This window comes from Acyrthosiphon pisum, chromosome A1 (assembly GCF_005508785.2).
Source record: "Acyrthosiphon pisum isolate AL4f chromosome A1, pea_aphid_22Mar2018_4r6ur, whole genome shotgun sequence".
NCBI classification, from domain to species: domain Eukaryota; kingdom Metazoa; phylum Arthropoda; class Insecta; order Hemiptera; family Aphididae; genus Acyrthosiphon; species Acyrthosiphon pisum.
In genome coordinates this window covers 29,107,104-29,119,577 of record NC_042494.1, presented here as the reverse complement: position 1 = coordinate 29,119,577, position 12,474 = coordinate 29,107,104, and the positions used below count along the sequence as shown (strand labels likewise).

General features: G+C 28.3%; 1 protein-coding gene across 3 annotated transcripts in view; it reads right to left on the bottom strand.

Annotated features, from left to right (window-relative positions):
- The window catches only part of LOC100165826 (cytoplasmic polyadenylation element-binding protein 2), a 212,931-nt gene that overhangs the window by 128,588 nt on the left and 71,869 nt on the right, over positions 1 to 12,474 (bottom strand). The window lies entirely within an intron of this gene.

Below are 12,474 nucleotides of genomic sequence, written 5' to 3'. Positions count from 1 at the left end.
TTTAGATTGTATAGGTATGTATGTTTTAAGTCAATTACACTCCAATCTATCTAACAATTAAAACAAAAAATATTTACAAAAATATCTAAACAATATGTACGAGGTTAGTTTAACATTAAATAATCAACAAAAGTTATAAGCTTAACACAAAAATATAAAATTATTTAGTTCATTAACTACACAAATGAAATCTATAGTTTTTTTTTTTTGCTTGTATATATTTTATGTAAGTCAGTACCTAACGCATGCAAAGTGTCTACTTATCTTTCTAACACCTCATTAAATGTAAACAAAATGTTAAGAAACGTGTTAAATAAACATCTGAAAATATACAGTACTAAATAACTATGGTGAAAATAAATTCCTGTTGGTTTGAATAAACAATTTACGATCTTTGTTCAAGGTAGTGATTCATTTAAAGTTAGATCAATTATTCAAGTAGAAAAAGAAGGATAATTCACATAAAGTGAAGTTTAAAAATGTATAATACATTATGGCAGTGTAGTGTGATTTGGTGGAAAAAATATTGGTTAAGAAACAAGACCGCAACTAAATTTTCAATGGGACTTCATAAATATATATATTATATATATATATAAATCCTTAGAAGTAATTCGTATTTTATAAATTAATGAGAAGATAATTTTGGACCATTTCGTATTAATTCATTAATTATATTGATTTAAAATATAATTATCGGTTATAAATATAAGCATCGTGTATAGTAAGTACATAAAATATTATCGTTTGATCATAACTCATAGGTAGTGCATCGTATATATAATCAAATATAATAAGCATGTGAGCCTAAAATTAATTATGTTTAATGGCAACTAAAACTTGATCAGTTTGAACATTTTAATTTCATTAAACTTTGATTATCATTTTGTCCCTTTTATTTGTAGGTATACTTCATTATCATACTTGGATTAATATAATCAAATAATAATAATAGTTTTTAATTGTATATTGTTAAAATGTATACGTATATATATAATTTCTTTGGGATTTTATTTATGATTTTTTTTTTTTGGTTGCTAAAATGCCATTAAAAAACGAAAGGAAGTCGCAAATAGCATCCGGTGCCAAACCAAAATTCCTGCTATGCTGTTATTGTAACATAATAGTTTGAGAAGGGTGCACAAAGTTTTATAAAGCCACCAACAAATCCAATTTTTATTTTCATCACCACAAGGTTTCACATTAATTGGTGAAATTGGAAAAAACACCACTCATTTGGCTGGTGTCCATTAGTACCTATAGAGTTTATAAGTTTACTCTTCTTAATAGTCGATGGCTAGCTTATATTGCAGTTCATATCTTTCCTGGTATGTACAATAATAGTAATATATTATTCCATATTTAAAAAAAATCTTGTTTAATATGGCTTATATAAAAACAGTTAAATGGTTACTATAATAAATAGAAATGGATAGGTAATTCAATCGTTTAAAATATAATATGTGTCAACAGAATTGTAGTCGATTCGCCAAGTTTAAACATAATACGAAATTTTATATTTATATAAGTATTGGTTGTTACTGGTTAGTTGGAACGAAGTTTGATCAAGTAAGTTTAAAATATTAAGGTCAGACAATAATATATACCAAACAAATGTAAATTTAAACATCAAATTTATTTACATGGTATAAGATTCATACTACGAAATTCTCAAAACGAAATGGCACGTCAGATTTTTGACACTGATAGACAAATATAATATCCTACAGAATTAAAATCATATGCTCCTATAGCAATATACTATAATATATTAAGCACGGATCTAGAAATGAATAAAAGGGGAGGGGCTAGATGAACAAATTTACTTCAAGGACATGAAAACCATAGGCATAAAGTTTAGGTTTTTATAGGTAGTGAATACAATTTTATAAAATAATAATAATAACAAACTTTAATAACAAAATTACCTTTTATTGTATATATTATGTAATATAAATAGCGTAGGCAAGAGTGAAATTGTTAAGTACCTAAGGCCTCCGCGGGGGCTTCAGCCCCCATAGATCCCCCCCCCTTGTATCCACGCCTGTAATATATTATATATTATAAGTAAGTACTCATACATAAAAGTATAAAACAAGTGCAAATTACTAAAACGATTGTAAATGTGGAGGGGGGCATAATATATGTATATTATATTTTATTATAAGTATTACACAAGTTTATACAACAAATATATAATATTATTTTATATTTTTTCAAATGATATGTGACGAAAGCGGTTATAAGTCGATACAATTGTATTATTTACATTATTTAAAAGTATATTTAATTAGTTGTCGGAGATCAGTTTCATTTACACACAATAGGAAAAATTACGTTTTTTAAATGTCATGAAATTGTGTAAAATATAAATGGATACTTTCATATAATAACATCACTATAGAAAAGTATGATGAGATCAGAGTAAGACACTTTTGTATATAATAAAATACTAATTGAAACTATTAAATAAACTATTGATTAAGTTAGAAAACTGTTTAACCTAATTCATAAAATTAATTGTAACATGGTTGTTATTTGAATGAAAACCATTTCAAAGTACTATTCCATTTGTAGTTTTATACCTTGGAAATCAGTTAATTTTATTGATATTTACTATTTATTATGTGTTTTTTTTTTTTTTTAATACATCTACAGACAATAAATACTATTTTCGAAAGGGTTATATCAACGTTTAATATAATATATAACCACTTAATTTAAGAAGACATTTTTGAAGTTTTCCTATAGATTTCTAGGGAAAATGTAATAAGACCATAACATTAATTTTAAAGAATGAAGAAAATGTCTTCCTTTTAACATTTAAGTATGGATAACCTCTCAGAATTGCTTTTTAAATGTTCAATTCTTATTAAAACTCTACTCCTACTTAAACGAGCCTAGTTCCAAACGACCATATAATATACACTGTATACACTACTCGTAATTATTTATAGGCATAAAAGGTTTATAAAGTTATTAAATGAAAAAAAAAAGGAAATACAAAGATTGAGAAATATATCAAACATATTTTAAGAATTTCAATAAAGTTAGTTTTTAAATGTATGCTGGTAAGTCCATACTTAATCTAGATTTCAATAATTTCACTTATATTTTATTATAACAAAACTTTTATTGAAAAGTCTATATCAACTATTGAGGTATGTATATGTCAATGTTGCTTTTTTTATATATTATTACCAATAGTAATTGAAATATACTAATTTTTTCCATTTATAACATTTAACACTTTACAGGTCATATAACATGACGAAAATATTTTTGATGATTAAAATAAATGATTACCTATTTCACATCAAAGTCCTGTTATCCCATATTTAATTTATGACTGATAACGAGTTCTGTACTACAATCAATAGATCTCGATTTATTTAAACGATAAATGTAGGTATACCGTAGACATATATTAATTAATAATTATAAAACTGAATTCAGTTTGTGTTAATGTCGGAAAACTTGGAATGATTTAGAAACGAAATAAATTTTACAAAGATACTGGAAGTTGACATATCTGAGTAATCACGAAAGGTATAAGTACATGTGTTACAGAACTTGCTTCTGCAATTGAGGAAGGTGTTGAAAATAATGACAGTTCATCTTTCAGTTTTCAATTAGTCCTCACTCGATTACTTGAATTGGTTGCAGACGAACTCAAGAACGTAGAGGAAACGACCTAATGCTCGTGTAGCACTTTCGACAGAGGACTCGGTATAATATTTTATGTTTTGATACATATTTATTTAAAATATTTTCCATTATTCATATTAGGTAATATGTTTCCTAAATTATATGACACGAATATCTCAATTCTTTAATAATGCGAACAATAAGGAAAAAATATAGCCCGAAATAAATTGAAAACTTTAAATTTTAAACTCAAAAATAAAAAGTTATTACGTTTAAGTCTATTTTAATAATATATTTTATATGCATTTTAATGATTAATTTACAGTTGGACCAACTAAAAAATGAATACTTAAACAATAGAAAATGTATATTTTATTAAAAAATTATTTTGATAAGTTAGTAATATCGGTCAATTCAGTCTAATTTAACATCTGTACATACAAATAATTTAAGTACAGTATGATTTTGTATTTGTGAACTAGGAAACATGTCATAGAAAACATAAGGAATTTTTTTTAAAGATTCAAAACTTGTTATATTCTATCTCTTTTATGATTCGGTATTACTATTTGTAAAGAATATTAAAAAATTTTTTTAAGATATCACATTATGTACACGGTAACATAATCCTTTAAGCTTTTAAAATAAATTATGCCTATAGAAATAATGTTGTAAGTAGGTGAATAGAGTATTAATAAAAAATTGTATTCTTCAAAATTAGTTAGTAAATTCATATTTATACTCAATAATATAATATAAGCATATGCAACGTATAATCATATTAAAGGCCATCAACTTAGAGACTTAGAGTTTTTATATACCTCACTAAAATAGCAGATTTTTATAGCACACCATGGCAAAAAAATAAAAATAATATGTAGATTGGTTTCCTTCTGTTGAAGACAGTCGACAGAGTAAATGGAAAAAAATAAAATACCAAGACACAAACGGTAGCTTTATGAAATTAGTTTTCAAACTATTTTCCTACCCATCAGATTGGGATGAAAGAATTATTAAATTATAGTTGTGGAACCTACATACGGTCCAAATCTTATTTTTAGCTTTGAATTGTCATCATAATTCTCTAGTGATCAATTTTGAGAATACAATTTGTATACTTCAAATGCGATAACTAATAATAATTGATGGTGAACTTAATTGATTTAAACTTAATTTTCGTACCTGTAGCCTTCATACTTTTTCTTAAATTAAATTCCCTCTTACAAGTTATCGGTTTAAGTTTTTCATTACTATATTCGATTATTGTTGTTTTGATAACGAGTTTCACAACCGAAATAACAAGTAAAACTATTGAGTTATATTTAATAATAATATTAGAGTACCTATGTATTAAATTGAATTGTATAATCATATGCTGCAATCATGCTACTGGGAATACCAATTTAAATTTACTAACCAAGTAAACCAACTAAATTGTACGAAAATACTAAATAGACAATTAACTTTATTATTTATATTTTATAATAATTGAAAGTACAACTTACGGTGAGAAAGTTTTTAAAATTCTTTTTTTCTATTATAATTATTATAATTGAATATTTAAAATTGAAAATTTCGTAGGGAATAACAAACAGAACGTTTTGCACATAATTATATATTTATTTTTTCCTATTATAATATTATCATCAGCTATACAATTTGTGTTATTTAAACTGAATCTGATTTTGGTCAAAGGTTCTTTAGTCTGGAGTTGGTTAATTTATTTTATGAATTTAAGCACGATCATAAACAAAAATACAATGTACTATCTGATTTCATAAACATAATTTTAGAGATATTCTCAAATTTCATTTCGACATCAGTGATCATTTTGACTAAAGATTTTTCTTAAGAAAATTATAATTAAATTTCATAATAGTTGTCTTGAATAGAGGATAATACTACTAAATGATACAAACAAAATAATATGAATAAAATTGATAAAATGTAGGTATAGGCAGATTCAGGATTCATTATACGACATTTATGTAAGAAACAATTCTTATAAGCTCTTATACAGTGTGATTAATTGAACACAACAAATTAATTATCCAAATGAAAAAAAAAGTTTGTACTCAATTTTAACTATATTATATATTGGTAAGTAGGTAATATTATTGAAACAAAGTTTAATATTTAAAAACAATTTACTGTGATTATATTAAGAACCCATATTTTTTTTCATATATTTTCAGGCACAATGTGTTTTATGAAAATTTAGATAAATAAATAATTATTAATATTGAATTAATGGTTTTTTTTTTTTTACGACTTATGAACAATCTTAAGAATTTCCCGACTACCGACGCTGCCTTACACCTCCAACATACACTTTCAATGACAAAAAAAAACTGTGGCAGCGATGACCGATATGTTATATTTATAGCAATACAAATTTTTAATAATAATAACTGTAAATTATTGTTACATAAATATTTTTTTCTCAAAAACAAAATTGAGTAAATACAGATTGTGAAGAAAAAAACTAATCAATAATCCTCATAAAAATATTAAAAATAATATATAGTTAAAGTAATCTTATTTGTAAATGAAAATGTTAAATATAAAACATAAAAATAATTTACCGGAACAGTGAGTTTTAGTTTTTAATAATCTTCTTATCTAAAAATTATAGGTAGGTATGGGACATAAATAATAATAGTTTCAACTTATATAATAATTTAAATGTCTGTAGTTTTTTTAAAAATAATAATAGCATTATTTTTATGATGATGAAATAAAATAATATTCAAGTGTTATGAAACGATAATAAAAAAAACATTTATTTAACCTAATTATGAATAAGATCCATAAGCATCATATTATTATTGCATAATGTAGTCATAATATGAATGCATAGTTTAAAAACAAATCGACAACATAATAAAAAATATAAATGATTTTAAATTTTTTTTTTAAATTATCATAAATTATTATGTTATTAAAAACCTCTTGACACACGCCATCACAGTAAATAGTACCAACCTAAAGAACCAATGACAGATTGGTTTAGAAAAATTGTGTCTTAAAATGATTCTATTATCTACCTTTACTTTTACTTTGTATATATTGTGAGACGTAAGGTATGTTCTTGATATAGGTAATTTTTTTGTATTTGTCTACGTTGTATTATAACGAACAATATACCTATATTTGGATATTTACCGGTAAACGTCAAAATAGCGTCATATTCTACATGTGGTACTGCTGTCGACTTACGTACAGTTGAGTGAGTGAAACACGTAAGTCTAACATTGAGCATAATATAAAATTAGAAATTTTAATAAGCTATATAATTAACACATCTCGATTTACCTATAATATGGAGAAGATTTATAGCGATCAAAAAGTGATTTTGTATACTATACAATGCAGAAGTAATTTCCTCAAGAAATAAATTAAAATCCTTTGGTGTATAAGGTACCTGCCTTAAAATACATTTAAATTAATCCCTAAAGTTTGTTGAACATTGATGAATTTACCGGTTACATTAAACATATTTTTATTTTAGTCAGTCCAATACCTTGAAAAGAAAATTGCGATTCACAATGATTGAATGGATTATACCGCACGGTTTAATTACCTGTACTGTGTGTTTCATGATATACACATTATGCATATATACGTTTTCGTCTACAATTTCAGAGGTATAGGCATATAAAATAGCTACACGGGAGAAAGAGAAAACGATAATCCTTGTCATGTATATTATACTAAATTCAATAAGTATTACAAGACTTTTAAACCATAATACTCTTATTCACACACACACACACACACACACACATACATACATATTATTAAATGGGTCCTTATTAAATAATTATTATTATCACGCCGAAAACGCCTCAACAACACTACACAGCAGTAAATACAACGTTTATTCGATAGATGGCTACTATATTATATCTTATGCTGCACATAGGCGCAATATAATGTATATATGTATATATCATATTGTTATTATGCTTATTATTACAATACGTGTGTCTTCACCACAGTTATATCAAAATTTTTTTTTTTTTTAATCGGTCAACGGATCCCGATTTAAATAGTAAGCAAATTAATACTTTTTACGCGCAGTAATGCATTGGGTCGGGAAAGACGTGTGTACGGGAGTGTGTGCATTTGACTGTGGAGGGGAGTGGCGTTCCGGCGAGACGTGCGCCCGTCATCGTTCCCGTCGGACTATATTATTATACACACATCCGAACTACGTTTCCGGGAACGATGTTAGGGGACGTAAGTAGTTAAATAATTAATGCCGGCGCATAATGTCGGAAGGCTCTACCGTGTTGCAAAGCACACGGTGCGTAATCGCAGCATTTATATACAGAGTGTTCGCGTCGTGAGGTGGTCACCTCGTCGTCCGAACAGATCCGCGAGGACCGAATCGAAATATTTTCGCGATCCTCGTCAAAACTATCATATAATGTAATTTATTTTATTTTATCGTTGCACACTATTCTTCTTCAAAGATGTCGCTCGCCGATCGCAACACGACTACGATATATATATATATATGGCATGTATATTAGTAACATATAGTACTATCTATGGTATAGCGTATCACGGTGTTTCGGAAATGCGCCACCGTTTGTTTCCGGTCTGACCCAAATCTATACGCTCTACTACCTATATACACCGTACCTGTACGCAAAAGTTGGAGAGTTGTGCAACGCACGTTTAAACTGTGCTAAAAAGACGACGGTGGCGGTATGGAGGCGGAAAAGACAAACTTCGTCGTGGCGTGTGTCTCGCGTATGTGCGTGTGCGTGTGTGTGGCACCGAAAAGTTTCTGGATTGCAACATGTAAAAATCGCGGTAGAACGAATATACTGTGACGTTTAGTTTAATGATTTTTATTGCGCACGGAAAAATAACTGCAAAAAATAAAACTTTGACGCAGCGACACCAGCGAAAAATATGTGTGCATCACCGTGTGTATGAATGACGCGCTTTGACAGTAAAAGAAAAAAACGAAGCGACGACGTCTTTGCGAGACGCTTTTCTTTGGGTCATGTTTTATATACGCGGATATTTTCCGCGACATTCGCCCACGCGCCGACGATAATGAAAACCCTGGGCAGATACACACCGACAAAGATGAAATCCACAGAGTATATGTTTTACCCGCAGCTATATAGTATATATGTGAGTGGACGCGTTCAATATATAGGTTGTCGACACGGCGGTGGCTTTAAAAGAAAATCGGTGGAAAAACTTTTTTTTTTTTCGATAAAGGTACGAATTTCGGTCCCCGCACCAATACCCACCGAATCACTAAATAAACATTATATACACATACACGCGCGCGGAGTAAATACAAAATAATAATTACGCACGCGATATATACCTACGCAGAACCATCATTAGCTTCTATACTCATATAATCTTGTTATAATTCATATTATATTATAAGGTGTAAAAGAAAAAAATCGTTTTCAACGACGACAAACATTCCGGGTCCTACGACGACGAGAAAACTCTGCCGAAGTACGTCGTCGTTTGCGAAGTGCGTATATACATTATTATTTTCGTTCGAGAATTATTATCGCCGTCGCCGCTGGTAATTAATAGTGCGAAGCGAGAAGACGAAAACTCTGTTTCCAGACCAGAGGAAAGACTATTTATCACAGCCCCCGTCGACAGAACGCTAGTACACACGTGATTATATTATGTTTATACGTTATACAATTATTATATAGTTAACAATTATTAAAATATGCATACGCGTATATTATAATATATTTTATACATACGGACGCATACATATTATATCACCGCACATGATGGTCGCCCACCTTTGAAAAATTAGAAATATTTGGCGAGGTATCAAATCCCCGAAACCAAACGTTAATGTTTTTATAGAACGCTTTCGAATGGGGAAAATTTGTATGCGGCAGCAATACTCTCCATGTCAATTCCTGCAGTGGTCTCGGTTTTATGAATCGAAAAAATCGTTTAAAATAAAAGGTATGAAACAACTCATTAATATACATGTTATTCTTTTCCCTGCAAAAACGCTGAAATGATAAGCTTTTTAAAATACAATTAGCCACCGAATTTAATTTGAGAAACAAATTCACAAATCAGCAATTTGTATACTATTTGGAATCATTTAACGTAAATAAGAATGTATTATACTATAGGTATCTTTGATGAATTAAGATTAGATTTGATTGGGTTACATCATTTATTGAATAACGTAATTTTTCGTACCTATTATGTGTCGTGTAAATGTAACACGTTAATTATTAATATTATAATCATAGAAACGTATTAAAAATCGAATATTATATGAAACGAGGTTGTGTGGAGGCCAGGGGGTAATGGTGATTTTTCGGACCAAGGAAACGTCATAATATCGTTACCTTCATATTGTATTCACATGCACACCATAATATGGTCCACGCGAGTAATATTCGTTTTAATAATATAATGCGTGATCCCACGCCCGAACGCGGTGTACCCGACCGTCTGAATAAGTAATAAAACATTCGTTTCAAAAGCCGTCGCTATATATTATTATAATATATTATTTTACCGTAAAACACACCATATTATAATATTATACCATGTTAAGAGAGCGGTGCTACGTTGTCTCTGTTGTTACACGCACGTAACGCACATAGCTGAGAATCAACGTACCGAATTCTTATACTACAGTTTAATTCCAGTTAATATTAGAGTACATTTACATATCATCGAATTCGTAGAGGAGAATATTATTATATAAACCGTGCTCGAGCGAAGAGTTTTTTTTGCATATATTTATTTTAAAACAAGTTATAAGAATTTGAAAAAAAAAATGAATTATTTAAGTGTAGGTACCTTCTTGTAACTAAATTTAAAATGAAAATATGAAGAAAAAAACTCATCGCTCGAGCACAGTTTGTATTATAATATCCTACTCTATAAATTCAATAATACCTATGTAAATTTGCTCTAATATATTTATGAATAAACTGAAAATAAACTGCAGTAGTTTCAGTCATGTACGCAGATTTTTTATATGTTAAGCGTTTGTAAAACAGATACAACACATGCAGGTGTAACGTCGCGACGGGAGCACATGAATTTCGTCCCGTAATAAAAGTATATAAGGTACACACGAATTGCTTCCCAAAAGATTCGGGACGCAATTCGTGTATTTTAATCAGGGATTCTTAAACAACGAATAATTAAATAAATAGGTATTATATTACAATTAGTTTATCGAATGATTAATATTATGATGTACCTACCTAACAAAACAGCAAATATACGTTATTTAATCTAATCAAAATTCAATACGGCCATTGATCAATAATATAATAACTGGTAATAATAATAAATAAATATAAGTCAATCAAAAATTTGTTTGTTGAGTGTAACAAAAAATCCAATAGGTATAGTTACGTTGAATCTAATCAAATATCAATATGGTCAATAATATAATAAAATATAATATAAATAAATAATACAAATATAATCATAAATTATTAAAAATGTCAGTCATAAGTTAGGTTTATACTTTTAACTTAAAAATATATTTTTGGGCTGGGTATAGATATTTTATTTTTCCAACTGATTTTTTCTAACACTTTATTTATCACCATATAAACGAATAAAATGTAAAAATTACCTAATTCCCGGTAATATATATACATATAGGTACAACTAATATGGTTACTTATTAATACATAATTATGGTTCATATATTTTCTTCAAAATGGAAAATATCAAGTAGCATGTTACGTTTATGTCACACGATTACCACTTTTTTTTTTGATAAGCTTTTTACAAATTCTAACATTGGTGTTTTATTTGCATTTCATTTTTTAATGTGATTTTCAATAAATTACATACTGTTTCGATGGTGTTTCCGAAATCACGTGCATGTATTAGCTATAGATTCTAATTAACATTACCTATACATACAGTGTGCGTTTAAATTATTTTTAAAACACCTAAAAATTAATAAATATTTGGATGGGAAATATTAAGAAAACTTTTAAAAGTTGTAAACTTCGTTTGCTGTAAACTTGAGCTCCTTCTGCCAATATTGATATAAAGAAGAGTAATTCTCCTGAAATATAATTGTTAAATAAATTAGCCAAATCTAAAAATTTAGAATCGTCAGGTTGTGTTTCTGATAATTCAAATGAAAAAAAATCACAAACTTCCTGTGGACTTAAAATAAATACTATAATCCTTATTAATATGTAACTATTTTTTTTTGCAAGCTAACCTAGTAGTTGATGCTGTACCATGAATGAAAATATATATATTATATACAATTCAAAAAAATACTATGAATATTTTATCCATGTATATAAAATATAGTTTCGATGAAAAAAAAAAGTTATTACAATATTACAGTGTAAGAATTAATAAGTACCTATTAACCGATATCGTTACCTACTGTTAATAACGTATAGTATTTTTTTGCTATTCACCTATATCCGTGTGAAGTCCTCCACATCCAAATTCCTTCCTCGCAACACTTCGAAGCTGACCAACGGTTCGTTAATTTTCTAGTAAAAGAGTCTCGGCGCGATGGATGCTCCAGATCTTCTCAAAAGAGTACCTATCTTCTTTTAGAATTCTCTCTTATTCCACCCACAACCAGATTCCATTCTCCATCCCCATTCAAACCTCCTAATACGGCCAGAACCACTACTTTCACCGCATGCTTATAACATACCTACTATTATGTTCCCCAATGCCTGTCTTTTTAAATGTACGCATATTATGTAGGTACACTCCGTATTTTTATTAAATTTAGATTTAAATATTATATTCGTATCTCTTTGCAAACTATCGTTTACATTATAATAAAAT